The sequence below is a fragment of the Spea bombifrons genome, chromosome 6 (assembly GCF_027358695.1).
Source record: "Spea bombifrons isolate aSpeBom1 chromosome 6, aSpeBom1.2.pri, whole genome shotgun sequence".
Classification (NCBI taxonomy): Eukaryota; Metazoa; Chordata; class Amphibia; order Anura; family Pelobatidae; genus Spea; species Spea bombifrons.
The window spans coordinates 40,670,126-40,690,836 of record NC_071092.1 but is presented as its reverse complement, the minus strand read 5'-3'; the positions used below and the strand labels follow the sequence as shown (position 1 = coordinate 40,690,836).

The following is a 20,711-nucleotide window of genomic DNA, read 5'->3' as shown; positions in this document are numbered from 1 at the left end:
TGGGCAGTGGTGTAGTACAAATGTTTCATCAATAAACTAAATCAAATATTTTTTTTCTATGTATCAAAAAGCGGAGAATTATCTTCTGTGAGATCTGTTCCCTAATCTGAAAGTTTGGATGGGACCTCAACATTTGTTCTCATATAATACAGCTATTCAGAGTCCATCCTAAGGTTACGTTCCCTTATGCAAAATACCGTCTATTATTTGGTGTCTTTTTCCTTTCTTGTTGGGAAGAAGCGACGTGCAGAAGGTTCAAACCAAGTTTGTATTCTCATTCATAATTAGTGAGTGAATTAAATAGAACAATAAAGGTAATGAATGATAGAACCTCTTCAAATCGATTTTAAACTTTTTGTAAAGCAAGACATTGTCTTGACATTGCAACATAATCAGTTTAATTGTCCTATTATAATGTTTTCGTACATAAAGTAAAATGCATTAACCCTCTCACTCCCCCGAGATATAACAGTGCTAACAATCCTGCTATATATATATATTACATAATATTCACAATGTAGACCTGCTACTTTCTGCAAGTGAGATTTTTCTAATAAACAGAAAAATCTGTTGCAGGGAGCTGCAGACTCTTTGAATAAAAGAAGGCTATTAGATTGGATTCCTTGATGTGTTTAATCAGAAGAAGCCTTGCTGAGTCGGCACTTTGTGCAGTTCTCCTAGATGACTTAGAAAAGTAGGTTGTAGCCTTCACTTACAGGGAATGTAAATATTGGTTTAAAAGAAAAGACTCCGGAGACCTGTTTTTGCCATTTCTCTTTTGCATGTAATAAAGAGGTTTTAGATGGGGAAATGCATTCTCTGGGGAATTCTCACTGCCGTGATACATTCATCTTCTGGTTCTAGCACTATAAATCTAAGAATATGTTATTATATAAAGCCCAATGATGGATTTCAGCAGGTTACACCTGGCTGACAACATGGTTTGTTTTAGTGATGTTAACACCAAGAGTCATAAAGAGACATTATAGCAAAGAAAAAGAAATAACAATAAGAGCCAGGTGGACGGTCGAGCCATCGAAGGTGCTCTGCTCAAGTTGCAGTTCCTCCTGGACTTAAATCTCACTCCTGTCAATCCTTGTATTTACAGCCTGGCAAAGACTGAAGGACATCAATGCCCTATACCCGCTACAGATTCTAGTGTGCACCTTACCATGCATCATGGTGTTCATGGGACACCAGTGATCAAGCAGGGAACCCTAATCTTAAACAATCCTGAGTGGCAACCCAAGATCATGTGACAGTTTCTGAAATTCAGCAGGAATTTCTCACACGGGGCAAGTCCATGCAGAAAATATGTTTTGGCGAACACATCTCCTGACATGTGTTTTTCTTACCATCTCAGCTTCTGGCTTGGTGAACATTGCAGGGAGAGTTGAACAAGATTTCAATGGGAGTGCTTTCCTGCCACTGATTGGCTGCTTCATGCAAGCCAATCAGTGGTGAAGATCGCCAGATCATTTTATTATTATTATTATTATTATCTTTTATTTATATAGCACCAACAATGTACGCAGCACTTAATACAATACATATATTAAAAGGGGTCTGACAAGACGGGAATTGACAAACCGATACATTAGGTGGAGAGAGCCCGGCTCGCAAGCTTACAATCTTAAGGGAATGGGGTGACAAACATAAGGCACAGAGAAAGAGAGGTAGTTTTATGTTACATTTATTTTAACCCTATAGAAAAAGCACTGAACATGCCTTCTTTGGTAAGCCTGCCAGGAACATTAAACTGCCCCTTTAACACATCGTATAGATAGCCTGAATTAGACTTAGTGTTACTATTTACGGTGTTACGGTAGGTAAGGAACCAAAGAAAGAACGAGAGAAACATTTACAAAAGACTGGTTATTTAATTTCACAGAGTTACAATTTGCTTTTCTTTTGTATTATATTGTTTCTAGTAACATTTTGCATTTTCCAATTTCCTTGTCTTCCAGACAGTATGAATATTCGATTCGGGAACCCAAGGACCTTTATCTTCAATTTATTCTACCTTCATTACAGAAGTTAAACATCTGTTTTATTATTAGCTGTGACACTGGCTCTTCCACCGCCGCTGGCTAATACGTCCAACCTTGTTTCCCGAGCCATCTGGCAATGATGTTCACATTCTTTGTGCGCCTCTGAACCATTCCATGCTCTTTAATATGATAACACCTCTCTTAAAGACTCCGATGGCAGGGAAATCTCATTTACTTGGATAAAATAACAAAAGCTGGCCGGATCGTTGGAGTAGCTGAAATCAGAAATATATTGCGTGCCACCCTTAACTTCCTTTTTTATAAATGCCGGATATAATTGTTGATATTTCTTAACAGGTCAGGTATGTAAAGCAAGTGAAATAAACATCCCAACATGTACATAAACAATCATTAACCCCTTTGTGACCAGACCAAATTTTGTGTTTAGATATCATTTCCTTCTTTCTCATTTACTGAACCAACACAAACTATATTTCATTTTTTCAGGACAAGAAGGGCTTTCTTTAGATACAATTATTTTGATCATAAAATATATTATAAAAAAAATATTGTGAAAAAAACCAAAACATTTTTTTGACTTTTATTTGAAAAATCTTTTTACTTATCTAGAAAACCTAATGAATAACCTAATGAAGTAATGTATTGATATATTAGGGTGTAAAATGCACCTTACATTCTCCGCTATTTTTTCTTATTTTTGTACTTTGTAGGCAAGAAAGTTTTTGTTTATGTATATTTTTAGGAGGAGGGGCAAATTTATATTTGGAAATTTGGAAATTTGGAAATTTATATTTACATTAGATTTTGTATTTTTTTTATTTTTTTTTTTGGAATTGGATGTTTTCCCTTATGACCTCATGGTGATATCACTGGGGTTTGTACTATTTCTAAATTTTATTACATTTTTATTTATCCTTTAACTATTTTTTCATTTTTAATATTGCCACTTGCGATTATTCCAGACAGTGACAACACGGTGCCCTTTCTAAGGCCTTTTATCCCCATGAAGTGCCAGGCACGTCAATTGTCATTAACTGCATGTTTTTCCGTGACATTCCTGGCACATCAATTGTGGTTAATGGCCTAGAACTCAGACAAAATTATGTAACTGTTCTAACACTCTAAGTACTGCCAGCTACTGCTGGATTGTAACAACCATCAACCCGTGTGACCAGCGCAACACTGCCCATTTTGCACCAGGCAGATGTCTGGAGGGCTGGGGGCCGCTAGGGCCGTATACTTACCGATACTCTTCTCCAGCGGCAGATCGGGTCCTGGCAGATATGCATGGCTGCATGCTACGCCATGCATGACCACCAGTCCACCCCTGTGTGTGACTGTGGTCTACGGGAGTTGTAGTCCAGCTGAAAGATTACAGCTGCCAGCCCTGAATATAGCGAGTGAGCCCCAGTCAATATAAAATGCATTTGCCTAAAAAATATGTATGGGTTATAAAATACCTGATTTGGAATGTATAGCAATGCATGCAAGCAGGTTCATATATAGCACTCTTAGCAATTGTCTGCTTACACTTAATGATCCCCATACGGTCCATAATAGTGATCTTGGCATCTCTTTGTCATGATGCAACTTAGTAAACAGATGGAAATTAATAGAAATGGGACTTTTGCTTTCAAGGCTGTTTGCTTAAGAAAGTTAACTTCCTATTGCTTGTACTTTTTTTTAGCAGTGTAATAATGTGTTTATTTAACTAGGAACATATATAGTTTGATGGCAGATAAGACCCACTCACCCATCAGTCCTTGGTCTCATCTTGGATTCAGGATAGCTTTATGCTTATCCCATGTATGTTTAAATTCCCTTACTGTATTAGCCCTTTACCATTTCTGCTGTAAGGCCATTCCACCTATCTGCTACCCTCTAATTAAATAAAAACTTCCTTACATTACATCTAAACCTCTGACCCTCTAGTTTTAGATTATGACCTCATCTTCTAACATTTCTCCACCTTTGAAATAAATGACCTTCCTATACGTTGTTAAATGTACTTTAACGTCTCTTCTTTCTCTCCTCCAAGTTAATCTCAATTATTATTTTTATTATCTTTTATTTATATAGCGCTTAACAATATAGTATCTATCAAGAAAGAACACTTCTTTTAAAAAAGAAGGCAAAGCGAACCGGTGAAAATCTCCCCATCGTCTATTGGGTTAGGACCAGAATCTCTAAAGCCCCCTATTTAAACTACATCTCCTAAAAATAATGATATTAGGATTTCTTTCCCTGCTAATCTATTCTTATCTCTCCTAGTACTTTGTAACCACTAATCTATTTAAGTGAGTCATGTGGAGGCAGTAAGTTTAATGTTCCAACAGCCCGGTTTTACATAGCGACGACTAATAAGATTGTGATGTTATCTGGGAATTACAAAAAAAACAGCCCTGGATCTTTCTTTTCATGGTTTTGCTGAGCCAAAGACCTTGTCTAGTTCTTGAATTAACCTTTATTGTCCTACACACTTTGCTATTTACTTTTTTTTTGCCCGTTATTATTATTTTTTCCCCCCTCCGTGCTCTTTGCCTTGTGGAAAAGGACACCCACACACTGTGACAGCAGCTGCTCCGATTAATTTAAAACCATTACAAAAATTAAAATTAAAACCAATTACACTGGCTGGTTTATAGCCGGAGAGCTGCTTCGGCATGACTGTTCCCTCTGGTTATGGACAAAAAAATAAATAAATATATATATATTCCAACCCAGTGTGTGTCGCCAGCTGAATACTAAAGCGTTTAGAACCTGGCAGCGTAAAACCACATTCCGAGTGAATAAAGTCACTTAAGTAACAGATTTTCAGCAACAAGCACCTGGAACGATCGTGACAAGAAGGGTGCGAGCTAAAGACCTGTAAATGTCTGAAGGTTACAATGAAATCTTACAAAGTTTACTTTACAAAAAGGGTGGTAGATATACAGAACCACCTCCCAGCAGAAGTGGTAGAGAGGGAATTTAAACACGCGTGGGATAGGCATCACGCAATCCCGGATCTAAGGACTGATTAAAGTCTCTACATCATGAAAACTGAGCAGACTAGTTGGATCGACGGCTCTTGTCTGCTATGAAATTATATGTTTCTATGGTTTAACCCCTTCATGACAATGCCTGTACATGTGCTGGCTCATAATACATTGTTTTTAATGGGTTTAAGGACAACCCATTGTCCTTAAGGAGTTAATGAAATATTTTAGGGTATTTCTATATTATACTCTTTTGTGGAATATCAAGGCGACCCCCAAGTTGCGGGTCAGTCTCTCTCTATAGCTGTTTTGGAACTAAAACTCCCACTAAGCTAAGTCATGAAGGTGTGTAGAAACTGCTTGCATTACAAGTGACTGCTGCCTATAGGCAACCCTGGTATAGAAGAAAAAAAAATGATTTTTAAACCAAATTAAAGTGAATCGATATCTAACACTACTGTGCGGTTCCATATATAAATTTGCATACAGCAACGTAATTAATTTGCATATGGAGGCAGAACATTTTGGAAAGGAGGCAGAATCTCCTCTTTTTTTAGAGATCTGTACTTTTTGAGTTCTTCATTTGCTCTGTAAATACTCAAGAGACGCATATATTGGTAAGTATTGCCTGGAGATGAAAGACATTCAGGATATGATTATAATTACCTCGGTGTAGAGTTTCGTAAAGGTTACATATGAATACAATACAGGTATTACATGCAAGTTAATCATCCCGGTAATGCAAATGAAATGGAAAAGTGGTTTGGCAGGTCGGCCCGGGGGCAGGAGAACATATAAATCCATACCTGGCTCTGTTTGAAGATAATGAGTGACATATAACTGGGCATGATTAAAGGGAATTTATCCCAGAACAGATAAGAAAAAGGTTATTTCTTTCGAAATACAGCTTAATGTTATGCAGAGCTGCTAACATTTAAAATGCATTTCCAGGGATATTTCGCTGCTGGGCAGTCACACAGTAAAATGTCATTTAGTGTTTATAGAATTGTATAGCAGGAAACAGTATAGCAAAATACTAGCATATAAAATACTACATAATATCACTTCAGAATATATATATAATATACATATATTTCTCTTCTTCAGCTCTCTTACCTTCAGTGGTAACGTCATAAGACATAATGTCATATCCCACCACCTTCACTCCCTGGAGATCTATACAAGGTTGCAATGGAACCAAGATCTGGGCCATCAGATATCTTTCACTGTAGGGACTGTAGATACCTCACTTACCAAGACATTCACCATGAAAAAAGTGTCTTGGAGAAAACAAGTGGTTGTAAGCCCAAGACTGATCATAAGTGTCTTGGAGAAAAAGATAAGTTGTTGGAAGCCCAAGACTGATCCTGAGTGTCTTGGAGAAAAATACAAGTGGTTGAAAGCCCATAACTGATCATAAGTGTCTTGAAGAGAAAAGTTGTTGGAAGCCCAAGACTGATCATAAGTGTCCTAGAGAAAAAAAAGTAGTTGGAAGCTCAAGTCTGATTCCATCACTATCTAAGTAAGATGTTAAGATAATAGGATAGTAGGACTTCATTACATAGGTTCTGTGCTTAGTGGATCTGGCCTTAGGATACACAGATACATAGAATATGATGGCAAATAAGAACATTTGGAAAAAAGAACACTTTTTTGAAAGCCAGAGGTGCAGTGGTTTAATATTAAGTAAGGAAAATGTGACAAGTGCCTATAAAAGCTACAATAGATTACCAGATCCCAGGGTTTTATCTCCTGAGGCTACACTCCCTGAATAGGTAGCCTACCTCTTCCCCCCTCTGTGAATAGCTGACCTGCAGGAGAGACAGATCTTGTTGGTCCTCCTCCACACCTTACATGTGCCATACATGTAATAACAATAATAATAAAGTGAGTGTTCTGGAGCTGTCTGAGACCCAGTGTGACCTGCTTTAATCCACTTCAAGTTGATTTGCCCTTCTGAGCACAGCAATAAACATTACAAAACCAAATTACATTTTCTGCCCAAAGGCAGGTTTAATCCAGTAGTTCTAAATCAACGTCTTGGTCCACAGACCATTTCTAAAACTTCAACAAAAAAAAACCCCAACCATCTTAATTCTAGCATATTTTAAGGTTTCAAACGGTATTGAGGTTTAAATGTGTTCTTCTAACCTGTGGGTGGAATTCTAGTGGTTTCTCTCCATATTGTTCTTGTCTGGGGTGCTAGAAAGATGGAAGCACGGAATTTGATGGCAGATAAGGACCATTCTGTCCATCGAGTCTGCCCATTTTTCCTGCTTTAATGAACAAATCAAGCTTATAAGTCTACTCTGTAACGTGTAAAGGCCAGTCATTAAGTATTGTTATAAATGTGCTGCAAATAGGCTCAGAACACGCAAACTTTATAACATTACGTGGAAATACATAAGAGCAGATATATCAGTCAGCAGGGCCTTCAATAGTTGAATGCCCTGTTTATATATTGAAGCCCACGGGGGCCAGAATGGACTAGAGTGGGCCCTGACAGAGTGCTGAGCAGGGCTAGGCTAAGGCAGGAATTGTGGATTTTAGGGGAGGAGTTTTGGTAGGAGGATATTTAAGTTTGGTGATCACAGGGGTAAGGATCCATTTTGTTTAACCTTACCTGGTGGTGTTTGTCCCACCCTCCCTCCCCTTATGTGGTTGAGTTTGTGGAGTAGTGTTGCTGCATTAGTCACAGTTGTGGGCGGTAGCTTGCCAGGTATCTAAGGGGTTTATGTGGTGGTATGATCCTTGGTGGTCATAACCGGTGGGAGGTTCCTTGCAAGGAGTGGTGCTCGGAACCTCGGGTCCTGGTTGGGGCATCCTGGTATGTCCCCTCTCAAATTGGTGTGTGGTATGGTGTTGCTGCATTAGTCACAGTTGTGGGCGGTAGCTTGCCAGGTATCCAAGGGGTTAATGTGGTGGCATGATCCTTGGTGGTCATAACCGGGGGGAGGTTCCTTGCAAGGAGTGGTGCTCGGAACCTCGGGTCCGGGTTGGGGCATCCTGGTATGTCCCCTCCCAAATTGGTGTGTGGAATGGTGTTGCTGCATTAGTCACAGTCGTGGGCGGTAGCTTGCCAGGTATCCAAGGGGTTAATGTGGTGGTATGATCATTGGTGGTCATAACCGGTGGGAGGTTCCTTGCAAGGAGTGGTGCTCGGAACCTCAGGTCCGGGTTGGGGCATCCTGGTATGTCCCCTCCCAAAATTGGTGTGTGGTATGGTACCTGGATAACTTGGCAAGCTAGGTTGGTTTTGGTTACGTCATTGTCTCTGTTAACGCATCTATGTTTATTATTTCAGGTTTTACGGGACAATGACTGTTAAATAAAACGGCTGTGGCCTTTTCAAACCCATCTTGTGTGTTGGTGTTTTATTTAATTGAGCAAATGAGCCAAGCCTGGCCCGTGAGTCGAAGCTACATCTGTCATTGTTGCCAACTTTATTAGGGTAAGAAGCGCAGACAGTTTTTGTTTTTTGTATACATTGTACAGCCAATACACTGTTTTTGCAGCATGCTTACACCTGTTTGGTAGGCCTCGTATTACACATTTGTATTATTTGAGCCTGTGACTAGCTTAGTGCACCGACATTTTTCTTTTCCCCATTCAATAGTTGGAACAGCAAAGATTCACAATGGTGCTGCTATCATAAAACTGATAAATGAAGAAAAACTTTTGTATGTTATTATTACGACACACTCCTACTTGTTTTGGTCAATTGCTATGATAGCTTGCTGTAGGTGAAGAGCTTTACAGAAAACCACACGATTAAGTGAAATTATATGGAAAGTGACTATTTGGTGCTATAGCATATGAGACGCTATCATTTAAAAGCTCATGTTTGGGAATAGGGAATTATCTGAGAAAACCTGGCACTTTATGCTTGACAGTAATGGAGAAAATACTTTTTGATAGATGATGAATCTCTACTTTAGGAAAACAGCCTGATCCAGGTCTTCTCCTTTATACTAAAGAGTTCTCTATTCTGCCGTGTCTTCTACTTGCGGTTAGTGCCAGTGATACGCGATTTCACCAATCGTGGAAGCGAAGACACAGGTCGAAATTTAGACCTTTTTTTCCTGAAATTAACAAGGTGTACATGCAGAAGGATATTATATATATATATATATTTATATAATCTTAGCTGATTAAACAAAAAAAAGTTTGATTTTGATACTTCCACTTTACATTCAGAATTTCACACCTCTATTAAGAATTTGTACTGTAATGTTTTTAAAAGGTTTATATTGGAGTTTTTCCATTGCACTTTAATGCATTTTACTTCAAGCAAATCAGTAGATTATGCATTATTTAGCTAATGCAGGTACAAAACGAGACTTCTGTTCTATTTTCCTCCGGCTCTCAGCTGTCTCTACTGTCACTCGTATTAAAGTACGGAGCTCATTTGACACCAAAATCAATGGGAGTAGCAGCTAACTGTATATATATGTATATATATATATATATATATATATATATATATATATATACAGTATATATATATATATATATATATATATATATACCAGCCGTGTGCTGTGATTGGCTGCTGCTACTCCTTCTCTATAGAATGCATGCATCAATTTCCATGTACAATGAGCTCCTATATGCATTAAATCAGGGCTGCGGTTTTCATTACTGATGGCGAGTTAATTTACTTAATTCCGAGTCCACACAAGACATGAAACAAAGGTCAGCCCTAGCCAACAATTCCGCGACAAGAGAATACTTTCCTCAATACAAACATTGCCCACACTTCTTTAAGAGCCTCTCTTTTTTTAATGATCCTGTCTGGTTTGTAATGGTTTTATAATTTAAACCATTAAAATCATTTCCCTACATCATCTTCTTTCTGCCTGTATGGTTCTTGTCAAAGTCAACAGAATTCAAAGTAATATGACGGTCTGATGATAAAACAAATAAAACCACAGGAACTCGCAGAGATCGATGAGAGAGAAAATTAGCAATGATGTGGCCTGAACCGAATCGGTGACAGGGAGAATGATTACAAACAGCGGTTCCAGTGATGGCATAAAGAGTTCTGATAATTTCCTGGCATTATTGCTTTGCAATGATATAATGGTTAAGTGGTTTAGTAATTTTATACGTGTTCTCTCGCAGCGCCAGTAACGAGACTTGAGAACTTTTCGTGGAAACCGTTACTTTGTTGCAGAGCTGAAAGCAGTATTACTGTATTGACAAAGAAAATTGAAATTTTACGGAATAAACAACCGGCGGCCATATGTACATTTTCTGATACAGTCAATGCGACGGCCATATTTGTCTTGTCTTGTATATATAAGTTACAAAAAAAAGTCCATAGAGAGGACCTGCGTTTTGTGCTCATCCCTTGTTCCTCTTGCCAGGTCACCCCAGTGAAAGTGTCTTCAAAATGTAGAATCTTCTCAGTAATTTTCAGTTACACCAAGCTATTGATAGCCAATTTGTTAATAATTCACTTCTCTTCTTTTTTCACTTTCACCTATTTTATATGGTCATATAAGCACACGCTACTATTTATAGTACCCTGGCGCTGTTAGCCAAGAAATATATGTATAAGTGACTACAAATAAACTCATTTTGAGAATGAATTCCCCTAGAAGGAGCACATTACTCCGCATACCCACATGCATACAGAAAGTAAATGTACGACTAATATACAGAACAGAATACCCAATATAGCTGTATTAGCCCAAGGGAAAATAGAGTCTCTTTTATTGGGCCAAAGATTGTAACGTTACACAAGCTTTCAGGACCTTCTCCAGAAGAAATTAAGAAAGGACCACTGAGGTCCCAAAACTTGTGTTTTATGTTGGCCCAATAAAAGGTAACAACGTCAACTAAAAACTCTAATATATGTACAGAGACACAGAGAGGCAATAGTACTTCTTGTGATCTTGCTGAATTGGGGCAAATATATAATTCCACTTCTCTCCATTGATCACCCAGAGAACAGAAGTCATTTGAGGAGTTGGTAGGACAGATTTCACTTGTGTCTCACAGAAGACCACAGTGGAGAATGGGACAAGGCGTAGAGAGGTCCTGAAAGCAGCTACACTCACAGTTTAGCTCCTACATCAGCATTAGGCAAAGAATCCCAAACCACTTCTGAGCACCCAGCGACCAAACGATCACTCCCATCCACCGAATCAAACCCTCCACAAAATAAAGCAAGTGAATACGGCGACACAGACACCTAACATCACAAGAACATTTCTCATTTGAAATCGAATCCCAGTTCTAAGTCCTCTTTACAAGAAAGTAACATCTTTTTGGCACAATTCATTGTAACCAAAGCCGACACCGAGGATTAATAACATTGCTTTTGTTATTGCCAACATTAATTAGAGGAGTCCCTCATCTTTTATAGCTCAGCTGTGGAGCACGGGAGAGTCTTTCTACCTCTATGCAGTCGCAGTTTGCTCTCTTAAGGCAAAAAAAAAAAGAAAAAAATTGTTGAGTAAATTCCATTTTCTTGAAGTTGAAGTTGGAAAATGTGCCTCTTTGAGAAAGAGGAAAACAACCATTTGAGGTTTGTTATGTTAATTAAAATTATAGAGAGAACTTTTGAAACATCTCATTAAAGTTATTTGCATTCATGGCAACACTTTGGATGAGGTGATGAAATGAATGAGAAAAATATCCATTAAAAAAAAAAAGAAAGAAAAATCAAGTAAAGACATTTAACATGTTCGCATGCTTTAGTATGTGTCTGTTTGGAGCCTGTTATAGATACATAGCACTTTACTTGATTAAAATACTGAGAAACATTGCGGTAAGAAACACAGAAGACTGGAACAGCCAATAAACCGCAATCTGAGTTATAAGAATGGTCCAACTAATAGCCTGGGACATTGTGCTGACAATGAGAGAAAGTCCAGGTAGATTTAACTAAATGTTTCTTATACTGCAGAGATGAACAACCATACAAAAAAATCAAAAATCTTATGAAAATGTTAATTGTTATATTCGGTCATGATCCTTACTCGGTTGGAATTTTAGATTAGATAGTATCCAGTATACTGTGGGCCCTGTGGATGGTATGTAGGCATGGCCAGTGGTGTATTAGTTGGCCTAGGGCGGCACGTCTAGGGGGCCTCCTTTTAGCACCACTGTTCAGCAGATCAGTTAAAAAGAAGGGGCTGATCTCCCCACCTGGCCCTAGAGGACTCTGCCGAGTCTGTCCCGGTCTCCATAGTTGACTTCTGCAAGGCGTGGCATATCCTTAAAATGTGGAGCGCCAGGATATGATGTCATATCCCACTGCTCAGCAGTAAGGAAGACACCGCTGAGGGGGCAACTGGTGGCATTACACTAGGTTAGGCCTAGGTCAGTGCTGGAAGTAGATACAAAGAATACAGAAGTATTCTTACTGTAATCAAACAATATAGATGGAATGCCAGCTCCGACCATGAAATTGTTAAACTGTAGCCAGGTGACAGAAACTAGTCTCTCTCAGAATAACAAGGCGCTGGCACTCCTTCAAAGAAGAGAGGAACGAGTTGTACAGTACATCATTAAAATTGTTATAGATCATTATTTTGGGTCCGTAGTTCCGTAGTCAAGCAAATCACAAAACAAAACAATTAACATACCAGCCGGTCAAACCCGCTGATACCACAGCAGAATGAACCTGCTCGGAAGAAGAAGACTGTGAGAAGAAGACTGTCTCACCCTTCTCCATTTGAAGGTTGTAAAACATGATACACCTTGAGTTTCTGATCACACCATGCCATCAGTATGTGTGTAAAAGATCTTCTTCCTCTATATACTAGTGAACTTGGAACAGTTACGTAGTACCCTGACTTGGGTGTCCCAAACCAAGTGTATTTGCAGGGTGATAGTTATTACATTGCTAGAATTAAGGGTTGATAAAATGGGAGATTAAGGCCGGATTAAGGCCCTGGAGACCTAGTTGGACACTCCTGGTCTATCTCTTCATTCTCTTCCATGTTCTGCGGATCTGAAATTGCTTTGCAAGAGGTGTGATCTTGACTTTGCTTCTGCATGTTAACAAACAGACTGAGTAACGTCGGCCAATAATAATAATATTATTATTGGCTGACATTTCATCTGTGGCTTCCTAATTCTTTTTTCTGCATCACTAAAGGTTTGTTTTCCCTACTGTACCCTTGGGCCTTTGTCTTATGTTCTTTTTTACAATTCCTACCCGTAACAAAAATAAATAAATAAAAGAAAACAGTTGAAAGATGGCAGGATTATCTTTGTTCCATGGCTATAATTTAGCACAGAGAGCAGGAGCTTATTTCTGTATACACTAAAATCTAAAACACTTCTATTTTTTTCTTAAGCTGTCTTTGTATATCTGACACAAGCATTCAACGTCTCCATTGCAATCAATAACATCCCCTGGTAAATGACTACATGCAAGTGTTATGGAAAATAGCAATTCATATCGGTATATGAAAGGACAGATCAATAGAGCCCTTAAACAGCATACCTCTGGGGTTAAGTGCATGCTTTGTTACATGTGCATCAATATGTCTCACTCATTACGTTGGATGACAGGCATGGTATCAATCAATGAGATGATCACAGGTCCGCGGCATGAATACCCGAGTACAGCTTTCCTAATTATAGCTGTAAACCAGGCATAATAGTTCTGAGAAAATCCTGATATTCAGCATCATATTTCATTATTTCACTGCTGCTGTGACTAGTAAAAGGGCAATTATAGTCACATGGGGTCGATTTTAAAATTTTCTTGCATCCAGTACAGGACTGGGTTAATAATCGGGCAAAAGGGGCAGCTGATACTTACAGGAAGGGTCGTACTCTAGCACATAGCATACAAAACTTAATTCAAGATGGCGGGCATGTTGGATGTCCACCTATGGGACCCAATGTGAATCATTAACACATAAGCAGTTTATATGACCAAAAATATGTGCACACCTGATATTCACAACTACATGAGCTTGTTGGACATCCCATAAGTATAGAGTAGCCATCCCATTTGCAGCTATAACCTTCACTCTTCTGGGTGCCTTTCCACAAGATTTTGGAGCATGTCAATGTCTTTCTACCTTCACCACCGACTGCTTTTTTAGCCTTGTCTCCTTTTCTGCAGCTCAACTTCCTCTCTTGCCTGTTTGTGTTCTTCTGTCTTCCAGAAAAAGGAAGTGTGGAAGTACTTAAAGAGGCCAGAATAATGCAGACAGATTCATGGAGAAAGAGAAGCGTTTCTGCACCTCTCTTTCTCACCGAATCGATCTGCGTTATTCTGGCCACTTGGAGTGCTTCTGCAAAAGGGCAGAGCCAAGAAAAGAAAGAAGACAAAAAGTGAGGAGATGAGAGAAGAGGAGGAGCTGTTTTTAAGGAGACAGGGACACAAAAGTGGTCAGTGGAGAAGATAGGGAGACATTAACATAGAGTAACAGAGTAGCTGCATATTAGCCATTTGTATGTGTCGTATCTCTAGTACCTTAGCTCAATCTTGTAGACAAACACCCTGACTCCTTATCATACTGCCTGTGGTAAACAATGAAATGTCTTGGTCTTATATACCCAGCCTAATACGGAGGAACGGACATTAGCATTGCCATAAAGAATCAGCTCAATGTGGTGTGCGAGCAGGGAAAGTCACCCAAAACATCACATAACTGACAACAATGGCAGCCTCCAGGTCTGCAGATAAAGGAAAAAACAAAAATAGATAAACTAATTGTTTATCTCTCTAACCTATATTACTGTATCCGGCACCAGATTTTATGCTAAAGGATTTTTTCCCCTTTGATTTCACTTTCTTCTGACAATGGAAAACCCAGCATGTTTATACTGTGAGACCATCTCAGAGATCTAACTATGCATTACACAGGGCCAGTTCAGCCCACCAACACAAGGAGAAACGTTCCAGGGTCGCCCTGCATAATGCATATTAAATAGAAAAGATAACACAGTAACTTAAATAAAAAAAGGAAATATGTGAATCCCCAGCCCGCATAGCAAGTTGCTTTAGAAAAGGTTAATTGCAGGACTTTGCATTCCATATTGCTTATACAAGTACGAAATACAGCAGTCTTTTGAACGGCCAAATGAATATTGCCGATATGTCCAGCGTACAAGTCATAGGAACAGCAATCAATAATCAGAAAAGACAGCAGACAGGAGCACCAGCTGCACAGAAAATATATGTAGAAGGCTGCCCCTTTAAATCACATGCACATTAATCTACGAACCCTCGCAGGGCTCACCTTTTTTGAGTTACAGTAGCAGCAGGTCCATGAGTAGTGATTATATTATCGAACGGCAGAGTCCGCAAGCATTGCCGTCATTATAGCTTCTCATTAAATGTTCCTCCCACAGGAAAATATAGCATTTACTAAGCAGTTTGAGAAAGGAATTGACTGCCCTTGAATCTAAAGTACATAATCCCACAAGTCTGCACTGCCAGATACAAAGAAGCTTTGTCGATATTACAATAACTTAGGGAAACGGAATCTGTCCTCAAACAGATCGCCAGCTCTGTTGGGTGTGCTTCAGGGATATAATGCAATCTTACGTACCAAGCAATGTGTGAGAGCTATGTTGGTAGTCATACGTGGCCGTATGCTTCCTTTCAGTGACCCCTCCAAAGAATATACCTCTCAAGTGTCCCTGCTTAAGAAGGGACAGTCCCTCCTTGGGAGCCAAATCACTCAGTCCCTCCATGATGTCCTCTTTTCTCAGAGTTCTGAATATTCGCGAGTATAAACAGTAAGAAATGTGTAAAGTATGCAAATAAGACACATTATTCATTTTTTGGAAATGCCATGCTAAGTTAAATAACTAGCTATCAATGCAATGTCCACCAAAAGTCTTGGTAAAGTTCTTCCATGCCTCTCACCATACCGACTAAAGCAAAGCCGCCTATTCCAAAAGTTAATAAGGAATATAGATATAGCATTAGAATGAGTCTTTTAAAATATGTTTTTCAGACCATTCAGATGGACCCAAAAAGAGACATCTGAGGTCTCTATGTTTTTATTCTATCTTTGTAAGAGCTTAAAAGTTATAAAAAGTGTTAATTTTCCAGGCACTTACCCTAAAAGCAGTTTTTGACATACTGTAGGTGTTTTGCCAGATGCAATATGCTCAATCCGTATTATAAAGATAAGTCCTTAAGTGTTGCTTGTCCTTTGCACCATACAAAGCAAATGATTTAAATTGCTTTGGGTTTTAAGAGTTACATATTCTGAAAACAAGTAACCCACAGGTCAGGGCTGATGAAAACATGCGGAGGGTTTCATTATGTGGTGATGCTTAAAATGTGACCGCTGTGTTAACTTTAGTTCATGATCCGTACACAATCCCCGGACCTCTAATTCCTAACGACCGGCATTAATCAAATCCTCCATTATATCTTTAATTCAGACAGCGTGCGTGTCACATTACTCATTGTTTAGTTATTTTTGCTGTGTAAAGTAGTTTATTTAGTGTGGTGCTGAAAACAGCAGCCCGTTGTCTACCATTATCCATTCTGAGCATACGAAAATCAGCACCATGGACAGAGCGCGGCACCGCTTAAAGCGGATCTGTCACTTTTCCAGAATTCCACTGTTCTATTCACTGAATTGACCCATGTAACAGTTCTTACGGATTAAAATAAGAAATATATGCATAGAAACCCATCTTATTTGTATAAGACGAAAAAGCTACGAATTTCGGTCCGAAGTCCCACTCTCTCACACTTTCTGAATGTCTCCCTACCTTCTCTGCCACGTCTGTGTCTCACAGCTCTGTTTCCCTGTGTTGCATCTTCTTGTTGTTCTTCTTCTTGTTCCTCTCTCTTCTCTCATCTTTCTTCGCTTGCATCTCCGCAGACAAACTTCTGGGGAAAATTTCTACCCAAATGGCAGAGCTTCTGTTGACGTTACTGGAAGCTCCGCCATTTGGGCAAAAGTTAACCGGTAGATTATATCCTCAGAGATGCCGAAGAAGATGCAGAACAAGAAGATGCGAGGCACAGAAGTAGAGCTGTGAGGCATGAAAGTGGAAGTGGTCAGCAGAGAAGGTAGGGAGAAAGATTCAATAAAAATGAGAGTGTAAGAGGGTTAGAGTCTGAGAGAGGGTGAGTGAGTTAGAGTAAATGTGGCGTCGGACAATGAATTTCGTTTCCAAATTTAAAATGCTCCCTGCTTTTCGTCCGAAACTAACGGGCAAGAAATGGAATTCATTGCCCAAAAACAAATGGGCCAAGAAACAAACCAAATCATTTTTAGCCCATTTGCACTTAATTTTTTCCATATTTTTCTCATCGTCTCTCCTCATTTGAGATAACCTTAATGCCTGTACCTTGAAAAGAGTTCAACTGATACTACTGGGTGCAGCTGAGCACATGTTGAGTTATGGTCACTCAGTTTGGAGACACAGATCCTCACCTATGCATAAGAACCCAATGGGAGGAAGTTCTTTTACCGCCTTCACCTTGAGGCATAGCCATGCACCGTAGGCATTGTTCAAGGTGTAGGGTGATCGTGGTGACAGTGATTACTGCTGGCAATAACAAAACTGGGTATATGACGAGATAGGAGATAACAATTCTTTCTCTGAATCAAGGTCTAAAATACACATAAGAATTGAATTTTGGGAAATTCACGCTAAAAAAGTCCTTATTGAATCACATTATCTGATACATAGCGGATATTTATGTTTCAGACAATCTTTTATTAAGAACTGGAAATTCTCCGACAGCCAATACCAATATTTGCATGTGTCCCCAGGGGTTAACGGGAATGTTTTCGGGCTACCAGGATTATTGAAAAGTTCAGAAAATTATTTTGATTTTCTGCAATATGCTACTCAACGGTGTTCTGTTGTCTTATATGACCTTTCTGTCTCGCTGGTGTTTTGCTATTGATTTTAATTACTCAGTTTAATGTACTGCATGCCAACACAAAGCTGTTTACTTCCACTTGCCAAAATGTTGTCATAGCCTCCCGGAGGCTTGCAGAATGAGAAAACTGTATATGTTTTTTTTGGAGTTAGAGGCTATTCATTAGGAGGGAACTTCATTCGCTAGCTTTATAAAATGTCACTGCTCCAGTATGTAGACACTAAACATTTTCTACAAACGGTAAAGGAATAAAATGTCAGGGCCGTCTGGACAGAAATAAATCTTACAATCACTATTCTTTTAAGAGGACAATGTTCCGAGGCAGTTTATTTAGACTCACACATTGAATTTAGAAAGTTAGAACATTAGATTTAACATTACGACTGGATAGTCTGCTCTGATGTTATATAGAATTTGATTACACGGAAGAAAATGTGTTAGCGGACTTTCAATGTCAGTTGAGGTTCTACTGTCGGGAATTTTTTTAAGGCTATTAATTAAATGAAAACTCTTACACGTAGGAACTGTTCAAAGGGTAGGATGATTGTGGTAACAGTTTCTCTGCTGGCAATAAAAAAAGTGACTATAGAGAGGAGGGGGAAGATAAGGATGGATTCTTTCTCTGTTCCCACAAGTACCAGGAGGGTGTCCTTCTATAGAAATGAAATGATACACAAATGAGTAGCTTCAAAATGCCTACAGATCCGTATGGGAAATTCCAAGAAGTAAATCAATGTAGATTATTTGAGGACGAGTTGTATGACACCCAGGGATAGCGCTGACAGCAAGGTGGTCTTTAAGGTATATATCCAGCTGTTCCTGATCTATACCTCCCATAATCATGAATGGTCTCCTAGGGTTTGGTCTCCTAGGGTTTGCGGAGTTTGTAGTAACTGCATGTCTATCCATATACGGGCTTTGTCATTAAGGGGTTAATACTTAAGAATGCGTAAATCTATGCCGAATCCAAGATGAGACCAAGGTCTGATTATCATCTTTCCATCAGGAACGGACTAGAAGGGCCAAATGCTTCTTATCTACCATCAAATTCTTTGTTTTTTTAAATATTATATACTATATCATTTCAGTGCCTCTCATTTTTTCTCAAACGTTTGTGTTTAAATTCCACGTGAAGATTTTTCTGGAATACATATGGCAAGCCATTGTTTCTGGCGGTTGGGGTGTTACACAAAACAGCTGGATATCTCATTTTGCCGTCATTCCAATCAATATGAGTTGACTATGTCCCAGTCTCATTCAATAATTATATTTCTTATGCATGGTTAATTAGATCAGCATTTCAGAACGAGCTAAACACTCGCCCATAGCGAGTAACTAATAGCTATTAAACAGCAATATAAACAATTTATGACTAATATTTTTTTTAAATACCCTGGAAAGTGTATTCTGATAATAAACGCCTGCCGAGCGGAGCAGATATAAAAAGCCTTTTTAAGTAAATTGGATTAATCATATCAGTATCAATATTGTTTAAAATCATTAAGCTTTTTCAATATTTCTACTGCTACGAAAACCATTTTCCTTTTGTGTTGATCTATGCACCAAAATGAAAATGGAAAGACACATTACGAACTTGTTTGTGTAGTCCCACAAATTCACTATTCGAGGGATGGAAATAGTCCAGGAATTCCGCGTTTCTTCATCCAAAACCAAATCGTTTAAAGAGGAACTCCCACCCATTTTGTTTTTAGGATCAGATTATTTTTACTTTGGTTATGTGGGACGGGACTTCATGATCATTGCCATAAAGAATCAGCTTAGTTTGGTAATCGTGCGGAGAAATTCATCCAAAATCTCACAGAAATGGCAGCCTCCAGATAACGGCAGTTTATTGGAACTAGATTTTTCTTGCCAATGCTTACCTATATTACTGTATTCAAAGCCAGGCTGTGGATGACGAGGCAGCCCTGGCACTTTAAGGTCAACGATCGCCAGATGACATAACTGCAGACGATGGCTGGATATGAGAGGCCACACGTTGCATTTTTATGTTCACATAGCTTGCAGCCGGCCATATCCACTCTGCAGCTGGAATGGCAGATGAGCTCATATGTGTAATGGTCTATGGTCGGAGTTGCACTCCAGTCCTTCTGGTTGCAAGGCCTGAACACTTCTGACTCACCACAAGGGAGTTTTGCTTTAAATTTGTCACATAAAAGGCTTATTGGCGTACTCTAGTTGGAGATCCCACACCTGTACCTGCTCCCACTGCTCGTTTTAAGCATTGACATAGCACCACACCGTCAGCCTTTGCCCTTGGATAGTCCTGCCTGTGTCCAGTACCAGTACATTGCTGATACTCGCTGGGACCTGCTAGTTTCCTGCGGCTCCTCATTTCTGGCATCCTGACCTTGGCTCTGGAATTCGTTTATCTGATTTCCACCAACCTGACCATTTTGCTAGAGTGACTGTTCTTCCATTATAAAACTACTTATGCTACAAATCATCAAAGCACATATAAAATAGTAATGAAGTCGAAAGACCTTAAGTGTATTGGTGTTTAGTAAGCACAGCAACAGCTTCCATCCAGGAACCTCTAGTCACCCTCTGTTGCAACCATTCTTCATTCATGGGTTGCCATTTCTATAATGTGATGCATCTGGAGAGGGAACCCTGTAATATTTCTGCTAACTTCAGTTAATGCCCATAAAGAAAATGTTTATTATATAAAGTGAGATTATTTACATTAAAGTTAGAGTGGAAAGAATCCATCAGCAGTAAACGTCAATCGCAGTCCAGAGTAGAGACCTCTCATTAACACAGAGAGCTTTCTCAACCTTGTCTGAGTGGCCCTCAGTATATTTCTTTTACTCCTTTGATACTATTGTTGCAAAAACAGTCTGGGCTATCAGAAAACTTGTA

The 20,711-nt window shown here is 39.1% G+C and overlaps 1 protein-coding gene across 1 annotated transcript in view; it reads right to left on the bottom strand.

The window, feature by feature from the left end:
• Positions 1-20,711, bottom strand: part of AGBL4 (AGBL carboxypeptidase 4) — a 494,372-nt gene that overhangs the window by 233,303 nt on the left and 240,358 nt on the right. The window lies entirely within an intron of this gene.